Source organism: Calypte anna, chromosome 2 (genome assembly GCF_003957555.1).
Source record: "Calypte anna isolate BGI_N300 chromosome 2, bCalAnn1_v1.p, whole genome shotgun sequence".
NCBI classification, from domain to species: Eukaryota; Metazoa; Chordata; class Aves; order Apodiformes; family Trochilidae; genus Calypte; species Calypte anna.
In genome coordinates, this window is record NC_044245.1 from 12314069 (window position 1) to 12341486 (window position 27418).

A 27418-nucleotide genomic window follows, 5' to 3' on the forward strand; every position below is an offset into this window, starting at 1 on the left:
ATCCCAGACCATTACACTCCTATCATAGAATCATAGAATCATAGAATCATAGAATTGGCTGGGTTGGAAGGGACCTCAGAGATCATCGAGTCCAACCCTTGAACCACCGTTGCGGTTGCTAGACCATGGCACTGAGTGCCACATCCAGTCTTTTTTTAAATATCTCCAGGGACGGAGAATCCACTACTTCCCTGGGCAGCCCATTCCAATGCCTGATCACTCTTTCCGTAAAGAAATTCTTTCTAATATCTAACCTAAACTTCCCCTGGCACAACTTAAGTCCATGCCCTCTTGTCTTGTTGAAAGTTGTTTGGTAAAAGAGCCCAACCCCCACCTGGCTACACCCTCCTTTCAGGTAGTTGTCTGTTACCTTGAGTGTCGTTTCATGTGTTCAGAACTACAGTTAAGTCACAGTATCTGCTTCACTGATTAGCTGTGAAAACAGTAATGAAAATGGCATTGATCCCTGCACCTACTCTGAAATCTCCAGTGATCTTCAGAGGACCACTACTGTTTTTCTCTCAGACGGTAATCCTGAAACCAACTGCTCAATCATCACTTTCTTAAATAGTGAGGTAAGAGCTGGCTTGAAAAGCAAAGCATGTAAAGAAAGCTTTTTTCCAAGTTCAACACACAATTTAGGATCAAGTTCTAATGTGATATAAGCAAGTCAGAGGTAAATGTACCAGTAGCAGTTTACAGCATAGGCCATTTTTTCTTCTGAAATATATTTTTATTTTTACCCTGTAGCATAATTAATTTGGCTCTAGTGTCTTGAGAGTTTACCTCTGTTCTGTATTTTGGGTTGTGGTTTACTTTGGAGCAGCATGTAGGACACCCATTGAGACACATCATATTAGATTAGAGTGGGAGGAAAACACTGCTCTATAGGATTTGTCCAGAAGGTATCTGAGTGGCAAGATACTTTCAAAAGACCAAGCAAGCAGTGAGACAAATCAAGTTCCCATGGCTCACCCAGTTCTGCAGTAGCATCCCAGGAAAGCATCCCACATTGAGTGTGAGGGCTCTGTGTCCAGTTCTGGAGCCCACAACACAAGAAGGGCATAGATGTTAGGGAGTGAGTCCAGAAGAGGGTCACAAAGGTGATCAGAGAGCTAGAGCACCTCTCCTTTCAAGACAGGCTGAAAGAGTTGGGCTTGTGCAGCCTGGAGAAAAAGAGGTTCAAGTGAGATCTTACAGTGGCCTTACAATAGTTGAAGGAAGCCTACAAGAAAGCTGGAGAGGGACTTTTTTCAAGGGCATGTAGTCATAGGACAAGGGGCAATGGATTTATTCTAGAAGATGGGAGATTTACATTAGATGGTAAAAAGAAATTTGTTACTGTGAGGTTGGTGAGACACTGGAACAGGCTGCCCAGAGAGGCTGTGGATGTCCCATCCTTGACAAGGACAGGATGGGGCTTAGAGCAACCTGGTCTAGTAAGAGGTCTTCCTGCCCATGTCAGGGGAGTTGGAACCAGACAATCTTTAAGGATCAAACCATTCTATGATTCTATTAATCTTTTCTTTTTTTCCTACTGTAAAGTGGCACAGAGATAGCAGGAAAGAGTCTCTATTTGTTTTTAGCAAGTATTTATCTCCATTTCTACAGTCCCCAAAAACACATCTGATAGACTGGCCTTCACGCAAATCCCCAAGGTGTTAGCATTGATCACATTACCTAGAGATTGAATTGGTGATAAATCAACGGTTTATCAAACACATAGAAAAATTAAAATACAGTACAGAGGTTCTCAACACTGGAAATATTTATGCATATATCAAATTCCAAAGGACTAACTTATAATTAAGCATATGCTCAAGTGTTTCCAGTCTTGAACTTTGAGTTACCCTGCTGGTTACAATTTCAAATACCTCTCAATATTTGATATTAGCATAAAGTGGTCTGAACTGTTTTGAAAGTTGAAAATTATTTGAATAAATGAATTAATATTTCCTGAGAAAAATAACCAAGTGACAAATAAGTGTAAAGAGCTTAAAGGGCAAGTTACTTATTTTAAAGGAAATTATGACAATTAAAATGCAATTTTCTATTTTTATCAAAGTTTTAAGGCATTTAATACCCACATATTAAATCTCTTGGCTAATGACTTACCAGTTTTAAATACTTTACAGTAATGACTTATATAATTTGAAGTGGTTATTTTCCATACTTCATTACTTTCCCCAAAATGATCATTGATTTGATAATTAGTTGATATTTTAAAGCCTGAAGATGTGATGTCCTTGAAAATGTTTTAAGTGTCTTGTTCAGGGCAAAAATAAATTATAATCTTTGAAATGCTGTTCACAAGTAATTTTAGTGAGCTTTTTAAAAGTCTATTATAGACCAAGAGAACCTTTCATTCTAAATTAATTAATAGTTTGTGCCAAGACACTCAGAAATCAACATATTGCACCAAACTTTCATGCAGTAAGGTATCTCCCTGCACTCAGTGGCTAGTTTCAACCAAAATCCATATTTCACTTGATGTGGAAGGACTTCCCATTTTCACTGTGTCAGTTGTGTTCTACATAAAAAATTCACACACTAAATAAATTTTGTTCCCTTCCAGCAGGCAGGATGCATTTGTGCAAGATTTCTCAGTCTCTTACTGAGGTTTTTAAGGGTGTTTCATGAATATTTTTACCGAACTCTAGGATTTAATCTGATCTATTTGAAGAAGTACTTCTTGAAGGACAAACCCTGCCATACTATGGGAGCTGAAGGGCACTTTTCTTTGGAATAATCCTACTGTTGTTGGTGGAATCAAAGACATTTTTACCAACATTTTAACTTGTGTATAAAAACCTACAGACTTAAGGACTAAACTGACATTAAGGCAAAAGGCCCTTGCTGTGCTAATATACTTAACAAAAGACCAAAATATTTAGCTAACACAAGTAGTAAGGAATAATTTTATTGTCTATGAATGCAGATTTTGTTTGTGGCTGGAAAGCTGTGGAAAATCCGCAGAGGCTTAAGGACAACATGTAGTCACCAATATGGTTAAAGTGAAGTTGTTTATTAACAATTTACACTTGCTTTATACAGAACCCTTGTTTATATAACGATATCTTGCAGGTGGCTATATCTTGGCCACAAATCCTGTTCTCACAGAACTTCTGCTGGCTACTTCATTATCCTGCTATTCTTTTCTGCTGCCAGCTCCCTTATCTTTTTCCCATAGCTCATCTTTCAGTAACCTTGCAACTAGGCCTCGAGGCCCTTAGCTTACTCTAGCTGAAGCTAAATAGTCCAGATTGCTCACATGTCTGTTTTCTTCCAGACAGTTTCCCAACAGAAGGCAATGATCAAACTATATAGTTACACACCTAGAGAATTTAATTAGGCACCAGTTGACAATGGAAAGAGTTATGCAAGTTGCCTTTGTCACCAAAGAGTGGACAATGCCCTCCATTGCATGCGTATGAGAAAAGTGTCCAGCCAGCACTGCCACTGTGTCTGCTGGACTGGATGCTCTCTAGAGTCAATTATAAGTGGATAAACTACTGATATGTCAGGATGATGGAACTCTTTGCCACTGAAAACTTGTGTGAAAAAATTCAGACTCATCATTAAAAAAAAAAATCTTATTATTAAAATCATAAATATGTCACCAATTTTTCTTTTTTTCTTTTAATACATAAATTTGTATTTTTCTGGTTTGGTAAGTAAATTAATCTTGTGAATATCTCAAAAAAACCTCTTGTAAAACAAAATACACTTGAATAAAAATCTGTTTTTTCTTATTTCTCTTATCTCTCTTAACCAACAATAAAATTAATAAAATTTCTAGAAATTTCCTACTTTCCAATAATTTAAAATAAAATGAAGATCCTAAATCTTTAAGATTTTCATATATCATGAGAAATATTTTTTCTAGATAAGAGACAATCGTCAGTATTCTAAATTAAAGCAAGCAGACAAAAGTAGAGGCAGCATGTGCTGACTTTAGCAAAGACAAGGATAAAAAGATACAGACATTTGCAAGTTAATTAAGAACATTCTTGGATTTAATTGAATGCCTAAGTCCCAATAAAATCAATACAAATTATAGCCATGACTAAAATTAAGTGTTTGCTTGAGGAATTTGTTGATTGGCCTAACAGAAGGTACATTAGAACATTTGCTCTAAGTGTGGATTAATACAGACATTCTTAAGTTCACTGATCTGGAGTCTATACTCCTAGTGATCTGTCACTTAAAGAAAAGAAATATTAATGTGATTTAATGGCAGTCTGGCAAGCTTGATCTATCTCTTTTTTAGTTTATACTATGTGAAGACTTAACTTTAAGATTTAAATAACAATTCTAGCTTCAATTGGGGTTTGGTTTTCGTTGATATATATATATATATATATATATATATACTTAATTGCCTCCAAAGGGGCTAAGAATAAGCGTAACTAACTAGACTTACTTTTTATTGGAAGATCAGGAAATATTTGATAATTTAGTAAAGATTTCAATATCTCTTACTCAAAAGTAAACTCCTTTTCTGCTGTTCTAAAATTATTGTCTAACTATTGTTAAATTCTTTGGTGTTTTGATTTAGACAGAAGACTTTTTTTAATTTTAAACTGCATATTTAATTTTTTTATTTCAATAACAGAGGGTTTTATAATTTCTGTTGCAGGTCACTTTAAATTATGTGTAAAGGGAATTCAAGTGTAGTCACTTGGCAACCAAGGATACTCCATTGTATTAAAAAGTCTCCTTACATAGTCCCTCTGACACCGTTTGTCCTTCACTGTTTCATCAAGAAGTGATCACCAGAGCAAGAGAAATATAGTTTCTATCAATTTAATGTATTAATGAGAAATTACCAAAATTAGTTTGAGAAACTAAGTGCCCTCACCACTAGAATGGCTGTGGTTCCAGTTTTCTATGTCCATTTCTATCCATTCTGCTATAACAGAGAGCCATTTCCACTTGAAGTCTTCCACCATGCTACCAGCATGGTTAACGCATGGTTAAAGCAGACAAGAACCAAGAGCACAAAGTAATTCATGACTTGCAGGACAACACAAAAGGGAATAAGGAAAAGGAGATAAAATTGCCTAGAGAAAGCTCATTTGCTTATAAATGTGTGTGTGATACTTCTATACTACTGCAGTATAATATGGAACAGCAATTATAACATCCCTGATAAGTGCCTCTCTCAGGGCCTTTTGGTATTTCTTATAGGCAAGACAGTGAATCCATTCTCAGAGAGGTAGCCAAGCTTGTTCTCATTGTGAAATCTCTAAAGAAGACCAGCATTAATCCAGCTTCACAGAGGAACAGAGAGCAAACTTTATATCACTGCTAAGATCTGTGATATGCAGGGATCTGTGACTGTGAATTCACCAGGAACATTTGCCTTTTATTGTTTTCTAGAAGTAGATGTCAATAGCAATCACAGTACAAGTTATTTTCTACAGAAGTTTGAAAAACAAACTTAATTTTTACTTTTTTTTCCAATGTGACCTGAATCTCAGACTTGTTGCTGTCCTTTTTAGCAAACTGGTATTTAAACAGTGCTTTCTTAGTGACTGCTTATAAAAGAATTATGCTTATCAAGTCTGTAAATGTCATTTTATGGATGTTGTCACCCCAGTGAACCCTGAAAAGTTCAGAGGTCCAACAATTTTAGTTCATCTCTAAAAAGTAGAGGGCCAACTATTATTCATTAGTTTAACTACTAAAACAAATATATTGCAGTCAAATGTTCAAAAGATGTTCCAATGGGAACTCTTATCTGAGAAATAAATAAAATAAATAAATAAATAAAATTACTACATATAGATTTAACAAGAAAGTAAAAAATATTTTCTTTTCAGTTAGGTACTTACGTCATTGAAACAGCTCTTAGTCTCCAGCACAAAGCTGCTGGAAGAAAGTCATCTAGTGCAGGAGAGGCAGCTTGTGAGGTGGAGTCAAAGGAGGCAGCACCCTCCCAGCAGCTGGTTCATGGGTTAGGGTACAGGAAAACATATGCTTAAAAACAGCTGTGATGCCTCGATATACCCATAATTTAGCTTCCCTAATCCACTCCTAGAACCTGAATCTGGGAGGCATGTGAGACAGATCACTGTAACATTTAAATGTTCCCATCTGGAAATTGCCATGTTATGGAGAAAAAACTAGGGAGATACCAAGCTGATCCAGAGTGGAGCTCATATCAGACAGAAAAGTGCTGCTGCTAAGTCACACCCTTGGTTAAGACACCCAGGAGACATTTTGGGAACCCTCCGTAAAGGAAGCTAAGTAGAAACTGTCAAGCATACATTCAAATTATGGGCTCTTGTGCTTCGAATGCTTTGTATCTCCCTTTGCAGTGCAAACCTGGATTTAAGACACTCTTGATAAAGTCTTCATTTCTTTACCATTAAATATTAAACAGGATTAAATTGTGGTGTTAAGGATGTTCTCTTTTTATATGAACAGCAAATCCAAAGAAAGCAGTGAATGGGCTCACCCTGAAGTGCCTGTACTTTGGGACACCTGGAGGGACTCAGTGCTTGCCAAGGCCTCATAGCTGTGGTGAGGAGAACTGAGGAGAGATGGAGGATACCCAGACTGTGACACTCTCAATAGGTCAAGGACGGCTAAAAGCAGACAACGGATTTCTCCAATTCTGGCACTCTAAAGGATTAAAAATATGGCTCAAACCATTTCTTGGAGATGGAACAGGGTCACCCCTGTCATGTGGCTGTAAAAAAGGCAACATGAGAGTTCTGAAATTAGGTCCCCTTAGGTATGTGTGTATCCTTCCACACCAGGCTGGTGGTTTTTATTGCCTTACTGTGCTGTCTAGCTCTGACACCATCCATTCCTGTCTTCAGTATTTTCTTCCCTTCTTCCTGTTGTTTTTCCAACATTTTCAACTAGCAGTGTTTTACACACCCATAAGACATAATTGTACATTACTGTAAATTGCAGACTCTCGAGGTCTTACCTAGGCTGTCCTCAGTATAGAATCATAGAATCAATCATAGAATCATAGAATCATAGAGTCATAGAATCATAGAATCAGCTGGGTTGGAAAGGACCTCTGAGATCATCAAGTCCAACCCTTGATCCACTACCACTGCAGTTACTAGATCATGGCACATCCAGTCTCTTTTTAAATATCTCCAGGGATGGACAATCCACCACCTCCCTGGGCAGGCCATTCCAATGCCTGATCACCCTCTCCAGAAAGAAATCCTTTCTAATCTCCAACCTAAACCTCCCCTGGAAGAACTTGAGACCATGCCCTCTTGTCTTGCTGATAGTTGCCTGGGAAAAGAGACCAACCCCCACCTGGCTACAACCTCCTTTCAGGGAGTTGTAGAGAGTGATGAGGTCTCCCCTGAGCCTCCTCTTCTCCAGACTGAACACCCCCAGCTCCCTCAGCCCTTCCTCACAGGACTTGTGCTGGATCCCTTCACAGCCTCCTTGCTCTTCTCTGGACCTGCTCCAGGACCTCAATCTCCTTCCTGAACTGAGGGGCCCAGAACTGGACACAGTACTCAAGGTGTGGCCTCACCAGCGCTGAGTACAGGGGCAGAATCCCTTCCCTGGACCTGCTGGCCACACTGTTCCTGATACAGGCCAGGATGCCATTGGCCTTCTTGGCCACCTGGGCACACTGCTGGCTCATGTTCAGCTTTCTGTCAATCCAGACTCCCAGGTCCCTTTCCGTCTGGCTGCTCTCCAACCACTCTGTCCCCAGCCACATTTATTAAGAGTGATTTCCTCTTTTAAACAGCAACATTATCACATTATCAAAGAGCTGCTAAAGAGAAAAGAAACCAGTGAAGCAAGCTGTGTTTAAATTTTGAACTGATATTTATTTGTATATCAGTACAAGCACTGGCACATAGGCAATTGGAAACAAGAATTAGACAGCTATCTGTGAGAATGAGTACAAATTCCTAGAGGAATTCTGTTCTTCATTAAAGCGAAAATCCATGTGATATTTAAATAAATAAGGAAGTAAATACCATGTGGTTACCTGTCCATCTTAGCAGTTACATTTATCAATACTAGCACATGCTGATCAATCTTTTCTCCTACTCTCCTATGTAGAAGTACATGATACTAATTCCCTCCAGCCAAGCTGTGATATACTAATTCAGCATACTTTTGTATCTGACCTCATAGCCTCATATTTTCTTCTCAGGGAGCAGGATAAAGACTGGCAATGTTATTCAGAAAACAGTTATGATTTATGAAAGCTCTCTCACTTTTATACAACCAGGAAATTTGCACACCAAATTTACAGTATACAAGTGCAAGAGACAAAGGAAAAATTCTTAAAATTGTATTGTGTTGTCATGAACAAATGAGATGCAGAATTATACCTCATGGTACCTTGTATTTGAGATCATCACAATCAATGGTCAGCAGCAATTTACTGACATGGGTGAATGAAGAACTGGATGCAGACATCTGTCCTATTTTATAGGTGGAGAAACTCAGGCATGGAGAGTTGTTGGTATTTTTTAATCAATTACCTTAACTAATAACGAACTAATTGCCAGAACTTAGAATGGACAGTAGATTTTATGTTTCTCTTCCATGCTCCTACTTCAGAATATCCCCTGCTTGAAAAAGAGGGATCTCTTTCAAGCCTCTCCTTCACCTCCACCCACAGCTCCTCTTCACACAACCCCTGGGCTCTGACCTGACTCTAGCAGGCATTTGTCATTTCACGTTACTCAACATTCTTCAAACCACATGCCTGTGTTCATAGCTATGAATAATCTTTCCACAGGCATAGAATGGAAGAAAATGAAAAAAAAAATGCATGAACTCATTCATTTTTAGATTATTGGAAAGGTAATTTATTAATCGTCTCTTCTTCTCTCACCTTCTCACACATATTCATCCTGGGGAGACATACTCCCAGTAAGAAGCTTTAAATATTCCATTTACTTACAATGTTGTTTAAAATTAATTTCTGGAAGAAATCTGAAAATCAAAAAATCAGATTATTTAACTTCTTTCAGCACTGATGTGAAGAAGTTATCCATTAAGAGACACTTCCCACAGTGTGCACATGAATCTGTAAAAAATATTGGTTTAATAGCACATCATTTAATGCCCAAATACAATAGGACTCTGATAAAATGTGAACAATTGCAAATGAGTTCATAATTTTTCAAAGTTATTAAACAAAGGATAAAAAATCATTTCAGAATTATGGTAAAAACGCATAGTTTTATCAGAAAATTAATCTTTTTTTAAGATTTGGAGGACTCATCATGTGACAAAATAAAAAATCTGAGTAGGATAGAAAGGTGGAAACTTTCTTCATACGTATTAAAAATTCTGATATTAAAACAATGGAAAATAAAAGGTTCACTTTATCTAGAGGAGACAAAGGATGGAAGAAACTATTCCAACTATTTCTTTCTTGACAGGGAGGAATCATGTAGAAATGCAGTGGGCTACAACACAATTGATGCTCTAAGAGCAGAGCACATCAATAAAAGTAATTATTAGTTCCAACACCTCTAATGTGGGTTTTTTATGAATTTACCATATTTACAGTGCAAAAGGCCAATATCTCCTTATTTGAAGCATTGAGCAGCCATGATGTTACAGCTAAATATCAAGTTAGGTGAAGACATGAAAAGCAGAGGACTGTGCATAGCTGCTAAACCCTAATTCAGACTTCTATTGATTAAAGATTGTGGCCTCTCTGTATATATAACTTTGAGGAACATCCTAATATTCAGTGCCTCAAATTATTAGTTCATTTTCAGTTAAAATGGTAACCCTTGATAGTTAGACAAGAATAACTGTTTTGTTCCTTGAAATAAAAAACCTGTGAAAGGATCAAAAGAGAAGTTGCAAAATTCCCAGAGTAATTGAATGAGCTGGAGGGAAGCAAAACATGAGGATAAAACATTTTACATTCTGTCCATATTACAGCTGTATGCAACATTTATAAACAAATATAGTAACAAATATTTTTCTCTTACTCCTCAGAGTTGCAAGTTATATATATTCTCCCATTCTCAGTTGTTGCTCCAAGCTAATCTGGTTATCTCAGTCTTGTGCAAAGCATTACATTTTCTGTTTTGGCAAGCCTCAAATGACCTTTTTGATATCACTGATATTTAAATATTTGTTTATTTGAAGAAGCTTGGAATAAATGGGACTCTGTTTTAGCAGCAAGTGATACTATGACAATAATTTTGCTATAGAAAAGAAGTAATAAAAATATGAGATTTGAGTGACAATGCAATGTTCACACAGTAAATTTTTTTCAAATGTAACACTAAAGGATTGTCCTGGAAATTTTTCTAGGTACTGATTGTTGTAATAATTGCTCGCCTGCAGAAGTCATTAGGTGACTATAACAACTTATAGTTATATTGTAGCAGCATGACAGGAGTGCACGAAAGGATTAATTAGAGCATATTATACAAGTAATGGCATCTTTGCCTATTGTTGAAAGCTATAATCATGTTTATAGTTGACACTTTCACTTTTAATTTTATGACTTCTGTTAGTGTGTTCTCTGCAAAACACAAACAAAAATCACCTTTTTAATAAAATAGGCTTTTAGCCTTTTCAACTGTAAGCTCCCTTTACTCTGTTTACTGTTGGGAAAATCTTTTTATCCATTATTTAGTTTACACTCTTTCTTTTTGATTTAATGGAGTGACCAGGAGGAGTTTAATTCATATTTTTCAAGTTTAGTCTTGCACTCTTTGTTATCAAATTAACTAATTCCTATTTTATCCTGCTTTCCCTCAGGAAGTAAAGGCTAAATAAACACAGAATGGACATACAAACAGAAGAAAATAATAGTAAAAATATTCTGAGCTTGGAGAAGCTCTTAAAATTGACCTGATCATGAGATCCTCTCTAACTGTGGCTTGAATTTGGTGACTGGGTTGGCTTACCTCCCTCACCACATACACTCACACTTTTCAGAGTAACTCATGGCTTTGCTTTCCCTAAAATAAAGTCATGCTGCAAACAAGCACTTTAGTCCTTGAGAACTTACATTCCCAGACAACATCTGACTTGCAGCCATAGGATGGGAAACTAGGACCATACTAGCTTTCCTTCCTTCCCTAGGTCCAACCCAAGGAGTTTGTATGACAGAGTAGACAAATGTTTATTATGCTAAATTTCACAATGTGATATCATTCCTCTTCCTTTTGCCTTTTTACTGTATGTCAGCCCACTTCAAAATACAACCAGAATCTAAGCCAGCCATTGAAAATAGCTGTTGTTTTACTTGTCCCAGATCACAGGGCTACAAGACAAAAAGCTTATCCCTATTGATAAGCTGGGGGTACACAACCTTAAGAGCCAAACACTGAAACCTCAGGTATGAAGAAGATGAGATCCCAGCATGCAGTTTACCTTTATTCCTAACATTTTAGGAACAGAAGTGGAAATAAGAAAATCATAAATGGGTCAATTATCTTTGCCAGGAGACCTACACATTAGTGCAGCAGTAATCAAATTGCAGATGCTCAAAAAATGGCATCATCATAAGTATCTGCTATGCTCAGCTAACATAGGTGCACATGGACACCAACTGAACTCTCGTTCTTCAGGAGCAGCATTTTTGGAGGTTACTATTGCATGAGTTTCCAATTGCTCTGGGGAGCAATTCGAACACTTCCCTACTTGTGAATAGATTGTCTTTTTTCTCTATAAAGAAATTTTCATAATTCTATTTCTCAGCTGACCTGCAAGTGATAGTACAAAGGAAGCGTATGCAGAAGCAGACATGTGTACACCCATAAAACTAAAATGAGTTTTCACTTCCAGCTATGTAAGAAATCACATGCAAGAAACATGAAATGAACATGAAAGTCTAACAGTCAGTTCTCTCTGTCATGTCCTACACAGTCAGGATGTGCTTTGGCTAATTCTCCTATGACAAGTCTTTACAGCTAAAAGAAAAAAGTTTTCTGCACGTATGAAATTGTCTCTATTTCCCAATCATTTTAATGATTTAATTAAAGGACTCAAAAATTTTCACTGTTCTTACTCTACATTTTTGTTGTTGTTGTTCAGAGAGGTGGAAAGTTGTTTGCAGGTTAGGATATCCAGGATAAATCCCATATGAAATGAAACCTCTTTCTCCCACTTTCCCAAAGTTCAGTTCTCCAAAGGATGTTTCCTGCAACACAGATTAGAAAAAAAGAAGCACTTACCTGAAGACCTGGTGTTTGCAACAAACTGTATTTCTAAGATAAATCTTGCCAAGCATATCTTTAAATAGCAGAACTGTGGTTGAGAGCAGACCTGTATATTTCTTCCTTGCAAATAGGGTATATTTATACAGTAATTTATTGATAATGAGCATCAATCTCTTATGCTTATTCTTCTTATCTAGTGTAGCTCTGCTGAAGTATTGTTATTTTACATTATAGTAGAATTCCTTTCTCTCTGAGTTTTAATCATACGACAAATTAGATTGAATTTGCACTTACACAGCAAATTTTATGATGTAGGTTTCCTAATATACTTCAGCTTGATATTGCAGTGAATTGCATTATCCCTAATGGGTCATCAGTTCTGAGGGTTAGTATCTGATCTTGTTTTATTATCTTCCCTAGCTATATTCGCTACTTAATTTTTTCTTGAAATGAACATTATTGATTTACTCATTAAATACTGTCTGTTCAGTGTGAATTTTTCATCTGAGCAGTATGATGAATCCTTTCTAAAGTAATGATGATATGCTGCACAATACTTGAAATACTGGCTTTCTGAGACAGTTTTCAATGGATTGCAACTAAATACACTGTATACAAAAACAGCTTTCCACCTTTTCTGCAAAATTATATCCATCGATTGTAGCTGCTCAAAAATGGAAGAATCAATAAATTATTATATTTCTTAAAATTAAGCTCATATCAGGGTGAAGCATTAATTTCTTGGTTCTGTTTGAAGGTGGTGTTTTCTTTCTGTATTAGCTCAGCTTAAAAGGTAGACTAATATCACATAAAAGGGGTTAAAAATTTAGGAGTATTTCAGATGAAGATTGTGTCAATCAAAAAAAATCAGATTTAATAAAATGAGATAGCTGTAATCCAACTTGCTTCTACACTGCTACACTACATTTTCCTGCTATTTAATTTTTTTTAAAAAGTGACTGGTTCTGCAGAAACAGTGTTTTGTCACTAAGATTTTTCCCAAATGTCCAGTCCAAATGGGTTGACCCAAAAGCAGTTGACACTGCTAGACAAATGTACATATTTTGGTCAAAGCTATCCAAAACTGAAGAAAATATAACATTCAAATTCAGCCACAAAACCAATTTCCAAAAAACGTACAAGTACTTTGTTTCAGGCCAATATACCTGAATTTGTTGAACCCCACAAAAATATTTACAAGAGCATTTCAACCTTGATCATGCTTTTATGCACTGACTTTTTCTAAGGAATAGTAGTTTGGATGCTTCTATTTCCCCATTCTCTTACATTCTCAGGCTCTAAGAAGATTTAAAATTCGGTTTTACAAAAGAAACTATGTGGAAGTGAATCTAAAGATTTAAAATTCGGTTTTACAAAAGAAACTATGTGGAAGTGAATCTACATGAAAGGAAAAAAAAATAATTCTCATGTGAAGATGCTTAGGCTGCCCAGCAAGACTGTGCCATCTCCATTCCTGACAGTTTTCAAGACCAGGCCAGATGAAGAGCAACTTGCTTTGAGAAGTGGGCTGGAGATCTGTTCCTCCAAAGCAAGAGAAGCTCTCTCAAGACTAGAGACTCTGATCCATCTGAGATCCCTTCCAGTCTGAATTATCCTATGATGTGATGGTTTCATGAAACAGAAATAAAGAGGCATGAGAGCAGCACTTAGTGCTTCCATACATCAGTTATACTAAAAGATGTTATAAAAGGCCTTAGGGAAATGCTGACTTTTATCCCAGCAGCCAGTTCACAGGTTATGTGTTTACAGACCTGAGTTCTCTCCTCTGCAATCTTTGGTTTCTTAGAAGTGGCCAAGAAAGTGACCCTTTGTTTTCTTTGTTCTCTTGGATACAATACAGTTTTCAGAAGCTGGATTTGCTGTTTTTTGATCACTATCAGTAGGTGGGCTTTGAGTTAGCTTTTTAAGGAAGAAATCACAGTGTCAGGATACAGGAGCTCACAGATGAACCTGTGTCTTGCAAACAATGTTCATTTCAATGTTTTCCAATAAGAAAGTTAATACAAAATTATTTGTTGTGAGCCTCACAACCTGGAATGTTTGGGTCTTTTTAGCACTGATGTATAATGGAATGGGTAGGAGACTTTCATGACAATTGCACAATGCAATGTTCAATATGTAACTAACAACTTAACAGGGCTACTTTACTATATATTTGATTCATGGCATTTTCCATAATATAGCATTGAAGTATGAGTAACACATAATTTCACCAAGTGTACAACCTTTCTTAACATATTTGTTAGAAAGGAGGTAGTAATTCTTCTCAAAGCCAGTTGCAGCTAGAAGATGTAAAACTGTTACATTCAGCACAGTCTGAGCTTCCAGAATGCCATTACATTAAGAATTCAAACCACTAGAGTATCAGTAGGAAATGTTACCTTTTCAGCAGCAGCTAATGACATTCCACAGGGCAACCCAAATGAGTAATCAGCTTGTTATTATCTTGCCACAAGGCTGGGGAGGTGTGCATTGCTCACTTCTGGATACTGCTGTCACGAAATAAAGGAAGGAAGAGAAAGCAAGTGGTTTCTGCTTGCAATCTAATCATGTGATATTAATTGCCAAATACATGTGCATGACATGGTATTCATTTGTTTCTCTGTGAGAGTTATCAGGTGCCACAGAAAAGCTGATTACTGGGGACAGCCTCCAGACATTCTTCGATCTTGCATTGTTTGTGTCACTAAGGATAAACAGAAGAGACACTCCCCCTTTACACAGGATGCATTTTAAAACATACTTATACATTGCACTGTGTTTGCAGGGTAAACTCCAGGAGATTAAAAGAATTGTGTGACCCAGGAATTCTTTCTGCAGGAAAGACAAAACTGGGGAGAGAACAAATCTTAGAAGGAGTTTCTGGGTATGGTTGGCCTGGAAAAAAGGAGGCTCAGAAGAGACCTTCTCACTCTCTACAACTACCTGAAAGGAGGTTGGACTGAGGGCAGGGTCAGTCTCTTCTCCCAAGAAATAAGTGATGGAACAAGACAGAATGACCTCAGGTTGTGCCAGGTGATGTTTAGATTGGGTATTAGGAACAATTTCTTTATCCAAAAGGTTTTCAGCCTGGCACAGGCTACCTAAGGAAATGGTGGAGTCACCATCCCTGGAAGGATCTAAAAGATGTGTAGATGGGGTGCTGAGGGACATGGTTTGGGAGTGCTGGGTTAATGTTTGGATGTAGTGAAATGAGGCAACCAGGTGCCACTAATTGCCAGGGAGTGAGCATGAGCTTGTGTCAAGCCCACCTGTGCCTAATTAGGGCAGGCCCCCACTGCGCATGAGCAGGACCAGGGGGCCAATAAAAGGTGAGGCCTAAGACACAGGTGGAGCTTAGTCCTGGGCTAGCCAGCAGAGAGGTCAGTCGCTCTTAGAGCAACAGCACCAATCCGGGCTAGTCACCTCTGAGAGCCATAGGCTTAGAGCATTGCTTGTGAGTCTCTGCTGGAACACCTGGTTGGACCTTGAAGCGCCGTTCCCTAAGAGAGGTTCATCTTGCTACATCTGGAGTCAATGATCTTAAAGGTCTTTTACAACCAGAAGAATTCTGTGGTTTCAATTCTCATTTGTTTCCTTTGTGTTACTTCATGGTCCAGTGGAACCTGCTTGGTTAACACAGCAGAAAGGAAGTAACATGGAGTATTTGAGTTAAAAATAAATTGTTTTGCTTTAAAAATTGTTACATTTTTTAAAAGATTAACTAGAACACAAACATGTACCATATACTGACATCTCTAAAGTACTATAATATCCTCCTTTACTTTTTTCCCTGAATTATGAGATTCAGAAACAAGCTTTCTTTAAAATTCACCCCACCAAATGTGCCAAGACTGGACCTTTATGCAAAAAACATCATTAAATGTTTTGAAATCTACCAAAAAACAACACCTACAAGCTGGGAGGACTTATATGCATTTTACCATTTTGTGTCTAATATTCTTATTAGCAAAACTAAGCCATGGTACTCTCCTTTTCTCTTTCCCCTGATAGTCTTAATAGACAAGCAAGACATAGTGAGAAGGCTGTAGGGGACTGACTGGTGGCTCCTTTCAAATAATGGGGTAAAAGCATGGGAATTCTCTGTTACTGCACAGTGCTGAGCACAGTCAGCTGTGAGAGGAGAATTTCCCTGCCTAGGCTTTGTTAGACACTGCAGACAGGGAGGGTCTCTCTTCATTCCTGACCTCTGGATGGTCAAGAAATGGAAACTGATGATGCTTTTCATTCATAGCTGTCCAGTAGTGAGAAGATGAAGGCATTTATGAAGATACAACGTGTCTGCAAGAAGAGAATATACACACACACACATGTATATGTTGCCGCAGAAAGCAGAGAATATCACAGAAACATAGAAAGGTTTGTGGGGAAAGCAACCTTTAAAAGTCATCTAGTCCAAAACCCCTGCAACAAGCAGGCATGTCTTGAACAAGATCAGGTTGCTAAGCCTCAGTGTACCTGACCTTGAAAGTTTCCAGGGATGTGGAATTTACCACTTTTCTAGGTAACCTGCTCCAGTGTGTCACCACTCTGACTGTAAAAAATATCTTCCTAATATTTAGTCTAAATCTACCTTCTTTCAATTTAGAGTGATCACTCCTTGTCTTATTAATGCAGGCCCTGCTAAAAAATTTGTCTCCATCTTTCTTATAAGGCGCCCTTTAAACACTGAAAGGCCCACATATATATGTGTTTTCTTTGCATTAAAATAGACCAAAGCAAAGCCTGTATTAAGAACCAGACACAAGTTTAAGCAGATGGCTGGCAGATCAGTCCCCTACAAACCTATCAGTGACATAAAAGTCCTGCTTTGATGTAGGGCAAATAAGTTGAATTTGAAAAGACACAAAATTGTTTGCTACTGTGAAAGGACTAGATAGGGCATTACACTGGAAACTGGAAACAAAGCGCTACTAGCTTCTTGAGGAAAGGATGAAAGTATCTGACACATCTCTCTGGAATAAAGGAAATACCATGATGTGTTAATAAGTGATTCATTATACTGAAAAGTGTAGACTTCATGGTTGTACTGGTTCTTTTGCATAAGAACAATTGCAGTAGCTTTGGTATAGCAAATCCTGGATCTTATTGAACAAGGAACAAAATTACACAGTCCTACTGCTTGGATCAAGAGCCATCTCATAACATCACAGAATAAGACACTACTTGAGTCCTTTGGCTCCCTGATAATGATGACAAAAGTTTCAGGAGTGCAGCTTAAATTTAGCCACACAGTTCAGACATACTTATTCTGGTGTTTTTTAAAACAAAAACTCTTTTTGCTATATGGTGGTCACTTCTTTGATAAGTCAACTAATACCCAGCTCTAAACCTAGTATATTTTTCATTTTTCTACATAAAAAAATCTATTTCAGTGTCATCTCTATTCTGATCATCCTCGTAGTTCTCCCTCAATGGGTTCAGGTTAGAACTGATCCTTCCTGAGTTCCAGCAGTGACAGTTGTACCCCACATCAATATGAGGTCTCACTGGTTCCTTGAACAATGACTTTAATACACCTGTATGTCTATCCAATGATCCACTGATCCACTCACTTTCTCCTTCTATATTGTTTCCAAAAGATAAGCTACCATCTTACAGCAGTAACCCCTGCTAGTCCCTAAGTAGATGACTTTGTACTCTGTCTTATTGAATTTCATTTTCTACCTGCTCCACTTCCCACTTCTTTTTTTTTCTCCTCCAGCTGCCTTAACAAGGAGCTTTTGACTTCATTCAGTTTATATATCTGAGTGTAATGAGTCCTTCTCTAAAGTGAAGTCCTAAAGAAGAAACCCTTACCATGAAACAGAAATCAGGATAGAAAACATCCTTAAGACTGGTAGGAAATAGATAATGTGTACAATTAGAAGATATGTTCATGAGGCACAGGAGCAATAGCTAAAAGAAAAATCATGTAGAAAAGCTGGAGTATTCTGAAGCCATCTATGATCCCAAACTAGGATAAAATAAGCAAAATTTTAAAACATTCTGAGTAAAAAATCCATAAGAAATTAATATTAGTGAATTTTTAAAATAATTTTAAAGTTTTCTTTTAACCTTTATCTTATTTGTAAAGAAGCAATGATACATTCCCAGATGTAAAAACATTGTAAATTAAATATTGAAGCATTTTCCCCAATCCATGTAGTTGTAGCATTTTCCTTATAAAATTTAGAGCTTTTACACAACTATTTTCAAATTTTTACTGAAAAGTCTTACCTCAGAACAATTTTGCTTGGCAAGAAAGCCAAACCAGTTTCATTGAAAAACAGAGTGCACACCAAGCAGCTGTGGAGGAAGATGTGGTTTTCATTGCTCTAATGCATCAGACTATGTGTTAGCCCTTCCCATCCTTGTCTGTCTACTGATAGGGTTTTTTTACTTCCCATGGATGAGTCCTAATGAACAAAGAGGCTGATCACAAATCTTTTTTTCAGTAACAGTATGGAATTTAGTGTTTCTTCTCCCAGAGTATTAAAATTGCTTAGCAGCCAACTGAGACCCTAAATTAAATCTATATTTGTGTGTTCCCAACACATTATTAGCAGTGGCAGCCCCTGCAATTTATTTTGGATCATACCTGTAAGATTCCAGCAGTTTCTGAAAATCGTTAGAATAAATTAGAATAAAGATTTTTGTAATATATTTTTTCCTCATTGTGGAGAATCTCAAGCTGAGCAAATAGATTATTAGCATGGTGTAAATTAAAGTGGGTACTTAATAAAGCAGCCCAAGCTCCATGAAGATCATGGCAGGCTTATAATTGTAATTTAGTTTGAATTGGAAACCTCCTGTTATTGCCCAAGTTATTTCTCGATTGCCACTGTGATGTAGCACAACACTGGACCAAACCATTAAGAAGTGCAGGCACACATGCCATAAAATCTGTGTGTCAAAACACACATATATTCATTATTCTATATTTTCATACCAAAAGCCAAGCCATTCAGTACCCAAATATTACTAGCATGCCTATTCAGTTCAGTGCATACTTAGTTCAGGGTTAGACACTCAGGGGAAGAATCTTGAACTGCTGTGCTCAGGGCTGCTGGGTGTTGATGCCTCCTGGCGTCCCAAGGCAGAGTGGGCACTGGGACTCTGTCCTCAACATGCATGCACTTGCCCAGCCTCCAAATGTGACACTCAGAGGTCAGCAATTTAAGAAATGTTGATCCTGAGCCCAACATCAAAAAAAAGGTCACACCCTGCACAGCTCATAACAATGCTCAGCTTTGCGGAAAAATCTTGCCTTCAGCCAAGTTTCACATCTCAGTATCTTCTCCCAAAAATAGGCTTCAAAAACCCAACAGGGAGGAAATATTTCTGCACACGCTGCTTCATCAATATGCATGTCTCACAGGAGAGGCAAGAAGACATAGTTTCAAGTCCAACAAAGCAAAAGATAAATATGAGCCTGCATCTTGTCATTCAGCATGAATGGGTTGAAGGATGGTGCCTGCTAAAACCTTGAGCCTGGTGTCTGAGCCACCTGTGCCCCACAGCCCAGGAAAGTACAGCAGACTGGAGAAAAGTGAGAGAACTTCTGTCAAAGTGTGAGAAAGAACATGAGCTAGAACCCCAAAAGAGAAGAAAAGACACAGACAAAAATGACTTTACCAAAAGAGCAAAAATTACAGGCTTAAAGTTTCAAAAGGAAAAATAGAGATATAAACATTAAAAATGCTGACTGAAAAGAGTACTGGAGGACAGTAGTTCACTGACACTGGTGATCAGCATCTCAGTAAGAAAAAAGATGCAGAAAAAAAAAAAGATAAACTTACATTTCACAGCATTTCTTGGGATTTGCCATGAATAATTACATAGACACTGACTAGGTGTAGGGTAACTACAGTGTTTGGTGAGATGTATGAAGTTGCTATAATCATAAAAGATTTAATAAAATGTTAGTTTGAGGAAAGTGAAGAAATAATGTAATATTTTCAGTTTCCTCTCTTTAAAATGCTTGCAAAAAAATAATTACATGTAATGTATGCAATCTTTATGACTTGCTGTTGTCTCTCCTTTAAAAATCTGGAACTACACTAATTCTGTACTTTTTTTCAGTCCAAACCCAATGAAGGTTAACCTTCACTTTTTTCATGAAAGAAAATTTTAAAAAACACAACCCTACTTGGTGTGTTGTGTTACCAATTTCTTTCATCTAAATTAGAGGATAGGATGCTTTAAACCCCAAGAAGTTTTTGCACTCAAAATCTTGCTATGTGAAGAAAACCTTGTATGCAAAGACAAGAATTTGTTAGTCCAATGTTCATAGAATCATAGAATCATAGAATTGGCTGGGTTGGAAGGGACCTCAGAGATCATCGAGTCCAACCCTTGAACCACCGTTGCGGTTGCTAGACAATGGCACTGAGTGCCACATCCAGTCTCTTTTTAAATATCTCCAGGAACAGAGAATCCACTACTTCCCTGGGCAGCCCATTCCAATGCCTGATCATTCTTTCTAATATCTAACCTAAACTTCCCCTGGCACAACTTAAGTCCATGCCCTCTTGTCTTGTTGAAAGTCGTCTGGGAAAAGAGACCAATGCCCACCCGGCTACAACCTCCTTTCAGGGAGTTGTAGAGAGAGATGAGGTCTCCCCTGAGCCTTCTCCAGGCTGAACAGCCCCAGCTCCCTCAGCCTCTCCTCATAGGGTCTGTGCTGGAGTCCCTTCACCAGCCTGGTTGCCCTCCTTTGGTCTCGCTCCAGGACCTCAATATCTTTCCTAAACTGAGGTGCCCAGAACTGGACACAGTACTCGAGGTGTGGCCTCACCAGTGCTGAGTACAGGGGCAAGTCTCAAGGCTAACTAAAGATTATTTTTTTATTCCTCTCACAATTATACAAATGGTTAAAGTTCAAAATTCATACATACAAAATTCATACAGTGTGTTGTACTCAAACTTTGCAATACCTCTTTTTTCTGGTGTTTTGCCTGTTCCTGCTATAAGCTGTGGCACCACTGAATCTACTGGGTTACAAGGCTGTAATCTGTACTGATCCCTGAAAGGCCTCAGGAAGAGAGCAGACTCATTCTGTTGCCATTTTTCTCCAGATCACCGTATATATGTTTTTCTAATCCTCTGTGTTATGCCACAGACAGCTGCATTGGACTAGGGTGAACAAGTAAAGAATTTGTTCCAACACTTGAGAAAAAAAAAACACTATCACTATGTTAATATATACCTTTGATTTTCTAAAATCTCCACACATTTTCAGTGACTAGAATATTTTATATTAATATATCTATTAAATAGAATAGCACCTATTCAGACTTAAAACCTGTCTTTGTTGGCTTACCTTTTGGCAAGCAATCACTTTACCCAAGGAGATTTGCAGGAGCATATTACATAGAAAATATATGAGAAATTAGCAACACAAGCAGAACTCCGTAAAAAAACACATGCGGATAAGCTTCACTACAGAGTTCATTAAAAAAATTGCTTGAAATTTTCTAGATTTATGAGACAGATCTTCAGCTAGTTATCACTGTTTCAGCTCCAGTGAAGCCAATGGAATTATGTCTACATCCACTGAAGTTTTACTCCACACAACTAATTGTCTCAGTTAGAACTATGGTGTAAGTTTAAAATTCCTAAGTAGCAATTACAGGTAATGCTTTTAAGATTTTACTTCTTCTAGAAGAGAATCTTGGAAAAATAATGAAATCAGTTTGTGATAAGATGCAGAGTGCAATTCATAATGTTGCAGTTTAGAAAATATGTGTTAAGGCAGAATGCTGTGCTAGAATGATGTAACAAGTATCTCTAACTGGGTTTTCATACTTGATGATGGCCCCTACCATGTGTTATAAACTGCAGGGAGAGAGGTGAAGAGCAAATTAATATACAAAAACATAAAATTGAGGTAACAAGGGAGGGTTCTTTCCTCTTTGAGTTTTCCTCTTTGGTCCTAAAGTGTATGGAATTGTACGCTCTAAGTAACTCATCCCTGTCCCAAATGTAGGAAACAGGAGGGGTGAAGCTTGATGAGCAACCTGATATAGCAGAGGATGTCCCTGCTTACTACAGGGGGATTGAACTACATGACCTTTAGAGTTCAATTCCAACCCAAATTATTCTATGCTTTTATGAACTGAACAGGAGTTAATGATGGCTAAGTCAGCAAAGTTCAACAGCTCCATTAACAAGCTAGAATTTCTTTTCATTTGCATAGCATTATAAGAATAGGATAACAGAATAAAATGCTTGCCTTTCCCTAGGGAGTTCTCTACACACTTCTCACAGAGCATCAGCAAACGGAGAATCCTGAAGGATCTTACACTTAGGTTACTAAACCAGTTTCTATTGTTGTTGTTTCTTGTATGTAATAGAAAGTGCTCAGGTACAAATCTGAATAACAAAATTCAGTAGAGAGTTCCTTTAAAAATTAGTCATAAGGTATTTACAACTATTTTCAACTTCCTGTCCCTTAAAAAGTTGTTCTGCTCTGTGCACCTCCTGAGCATTCTACTTCCCATTTTCGTCCAAATATTTATGCCTCTTAACATAGTTAGAATTGCAGAATCATAGAATATCTCAAGTTGGAAGGGACTCATGAGAATCATCTAGCCCAACTCCCTGCTCCTAGTAGGACTACCTAACACAAACCCTTATGACTAAAAGCATTTTTCAGCTATTCACTGAACTCTGACAGGCTAGGTGCCATGCTCCCTGGGGAGCCTATTCCAGTGTCTAACCATCCTCTCAGTGAAGAACCTTCTCCTAACAGCCAATCTGAACTGCCCCCAAAGCAGCTTTATTCCATTTTCTTGTGTCTTATCTCTGGTCACCAAATAGAGGAGTCAGCATCTCCCCATTTGCTGCCCCCTTTGAGGAAACTGTGGCTGTGGTGAGGTTAGCACTTAGTGTTTATGACCACAAACATGTTGGACAATCAACAAAAACATGATCCAAATGATAGCAGCATGCTCCCATCCCTTTTATTTGCTTTCCAAATGTGTTTCTTCAAACCTAAGTAATTCCACAAATGCCAATATGCATCCATTCAAGTACCTGTCCTATCTATTGAACTGGATCCAGGATGTCTTTTTCACGCCAATTAAAGTCAGACTAACATTGTTTCCTTTTCTTAAAGCTGTGAGTAACCTCCTAACAGAAAACAAACCATCATTTTGGATGTCTTAGAAGTGAGGTTAAACATTTGGAAACAACACTGGTTATGTGAGGTTTGCTCAAGTAGTTCCCTCGCTCCTCATCTGCTTGTTGCAGATGCTGCTTTTCCTGGAAAAAGGAATATGCCTCTTAATCCAATGCCCTGCTCTGCTTCATTGCATGGTTACTTAAACCATTTTTTAAAGATGCTACTGGGGTTGGATATAAGCATCTGGGAAAAAGGAATTTATAAGACTTGGATATGCACATTTTGATCAGTCTTCATTTGTCAAAGGATCCATTAAAAAATGACACTAAAAACTATAATTACAGCAACCATATTTGGGCTAGCTGGTCTGGTATGAGGTTGTCAAATTCATAGTCAGTACAGTCACATAAAACATTCATAAAAAGCATGATTACTTTAACTCATTCAAATACTACATGCAGATTTTCTTGGGAAAGGAATCCCAGTTCAAACCTAGGTCAAAGGCAAAATTACCATTGCTTTAAATAGAGCCAGATTCACCCATCAGAGAAAGCATTCAGCTCTTATTATAGTGACATATGTATATATGATATATATGTAAATATATATCTTCCAAGTCTTTGTGATCTGCTGTAAAAGGAATGCTGTGTAATTACCTTATCATAAAACAGTAGAAAACCAATATATTAAAAGCAATATAAAGACTTTAAAGGATATATTCCAGAGTCTGTGCTTGTTCAAGATACTCAAGCAATAGTAAGCTCTAAAATAACCATAATGTTACAATGTATCATGTATTAAAAGTATGCTTTACAGTTCTCTGATAATCTTCGTGATTCCTCTTCAAAACCTCTCAAAGTTATATTTTTTGCATTATTTATACTTTAATAATATATATTATAATATACTATTATAATATTAGTTTAAAGTGTAGTGAAGTACTTCTATATCGAACTATTTGAAGAACATATTAGTTTATGTAGCTCAAGTGTTGAATTAGGAGTTCAATGTATTTGTCTTAAACAAATCATGCATTTCTGTAGACTCGGATATACAAAGCTGAAAGCAGCCTCAGGAGAGCATCAATTCCAGTCTCCTGCAGTTGGACAGAATGAATGAATTGCTATTCCTTTCAAAGTTACTATCCTCAGTATGAAAACTTCCTACACAGTAGGCATCAGGATGAGTTCTGATCTTATTTACTTACATTTTTCATATGTTTGTTATATGCTTGTTAATGAAAACTGGTTTTTTTTCTCTTAAATCATTGATAAAGTTTGAATAAGGTGAAAAAACAAATCTCTGTGAATACACTTCTTATTAACAACTCATTTACATGTATCGTATTTGAATTTTTACAGCATACCTCAAAATCATCACTTAGGAAACTTTTAATCCATACACGATGTTGATTTTTTATAGTTTTATTTTCTTTCTTGTGAAGCTAAATGTCATATATAGCATGAAGGAAGCAGCAATATGGAATTGATTCAAATTGCACTGTTTCTAATTTAGTTACAAAATAAGTTATCAGGGGTTTTTTGTTTGTTTTGATTTCGGGTGGGTTTTTTGGTTTTGTTTTGTTTTGTTTTGTTGTTTGTGTTTATTTGTTTGTTTTGTTTCCCATTTAGAAGTGAGATATTTACTTACCTCTTCAGCTGGCCTGTGACAGCCAGAATATCCCAAGCTAGCAAAGGGCAAAGAGGTTATCTGATTTGGAAAAAGCATTCTGAGTGTCAAATCTGTCACTATTTCATATACCATCCCTGCCTTCTGCAAAGACTAAGTAACAAATAACTGAATCTATTAAAAATGTGGTAGAGTTGCTACTTCTTATATACCCAAGGTAAAATAAAGATATAAAGAAAGGCAGTAGCACATATCTCACCCTCTTGAAAGGCACAGGGGTGAGGTTACACTGTAATTTTGTTTACTGCATGGACAGGAAGGAAAACTTAGAAGGAAGAATCCACACTTCAAAGACTTTTTACTTGTTGAAAAAGCCTCATGCAATCCCCTCAAATCTTTCATCTGCAATCTCACAAATGTGCAGCTCTTATCAAAGCCACCTTAATGTATGTCTCTAAATAAAAATTGTAAAGAGGAAAGGCACTGGTGTGGAGAGAAAGATGCAGAAAAATTCTGTTAGCACCATCTGTGAGCAAGAGACCTGCTTATAAGTATCTTGTCTTCACCATAAATGGCCCAGCATTTGAATTGGCTCCTTGGTTTCCAGCATGGAAGATACCTCAGGGAATATGAGGCATTAATGACTGTCACACAAGGTGTACCTGTCAGGTATGGGCTTAAAATATGTATCCAGACATGAAAAAACCTCAACCCTTTTCTTGGCTGAAATAGATTTAGTTTTATTTTCCATTTTTAAAGTAGTTCAAACATACCTATAGGGGATGGAGAGTCTCTTTTGTCACAGGTAGAAATCTAAAGAAAATAAGGCAGTGACATCCTCCAAGGTACCTAAAACTGAAGACCAGATCAGGAGTCTCTGGAGTTGTATTCTCCGGCGTATGCAATACAGAGTTGGGTTTCACTGTCAGCATTGCCAAATATTGTGAGGATTCAGCCCTGGTGGACTTTACATGCATGATCCAGAACCCCTTTTGGAAAGTGAAGGTAATGGGAAGATCTCTCATGGCTTCAGGAAACTTGTATTTTCACAGATCTTGTTAAATTTCTCAATGAACACAAACATCATAATATTAACTTGGAACTTAGGCAGTGAACAGAGCATATCCTGCTGTACAAAAGGGGATCTTAGACTGATAATGTTAATCCTTTATGTTAGATATGAATCATGGTCAGAATTTAGCAAAAAGCTGCTAAAATATTTAATTATTACAATATATACTTGTACAGTTTATTTATCACAAGTGCTCATGTGTGCTTGTGTGTGGCTGTGTGTGTGCCTGGATCATGTCCAGCTCCACATTCATTTACACTTATGTACCCATTATGTTTTTGCTGGCTTGCCAGAAATATGAACTGTGTCTGGAGGAATTAACTACAATCCTTTTCATAAAGAATCTAGTCTCTCTGGCAACTCAGAAGCTTTAGTTCCATTATCTAAATCTTTTATCTTTCTTTCTTTGATTGCAGGATAGTTTTTCATCTTTACATTTTTCAGTGAATGAAGTGCAGATGAAGTCCTCTAATGTGACAGAAATATTCCACCTTTCCTGTGAAATTGCCCTGAAGGTCTCATCAAAGACAAACACCCTCTGAATTATTAGGTGCATATGCTAAATATAGTAATTTCCATCTCATTATAATAACACAGGCTAGCTGCTAAGACTTTCTTCTTGTTCTTTTGAATTCGTGTGTGCTGAAAACTGCTCTTTTGTAAATATAATCACAATTCTCCTTTTTAAAAAGAATTATAAGAAAAGATATTTCCTCTACCTAGTTCTTTGATATTTCTTTCTTGTGCGTACAGAAATACTGTGTCCTTCTGTGACTTGTTCTTTTAGGTTAAAGAATCTTATGAAAACTTTTTAAAACCTAAAGAACTGCAGTTATGTTGGGCAGGTTGTTTTTTGTTTTTGTTTTGTTTTGTTTTTTGTCAGTCTCTTTCCCCTTTTTTTTTTTTTTTATTAACACAGATCTCTATTCCCTGGCCTGCATTTTTTGTCACATTTGTCAGTATTGCTTAGGGTGAATCAAAAGTACCATTAGTACTGAGATTGCTCCTGGCCAGTTTGCCAGCACCAGAGTGCCAGTCTGATTCTCACAGAGTTTTGTGTGTCACTGCAGCAGAATTCACACAGCTTGGCAGTCATGTGTGCTGCTTCCTGAATGCAATTCCTTAACTTAGTTCCCTGGCCTTACCTCTTACACCTACTCTTCCCCGTTTGGTTTCATAGCTCCAGCATCACAGTCCCAGCTAACCCTGCAATATCACTCCCCTCTTCCAGACAGGCTCAGCCCAACCTATGTTGGTTTGTTTGTCAAAAACTAAGTTTTGACAACCTGCTGGCTGCAGAAAATAAAGCCTTTTTTGCAGGCTTTTCACACTGTAACTGCTTGTCTTTCTGGGAATAACACCATGTGCTGGGTGCCAGATATTCTCAGTTAAAATTCTGGCTTTACAGCCTATGCTTTGTGCTGTGCTTGGCTGGCTTTGGCC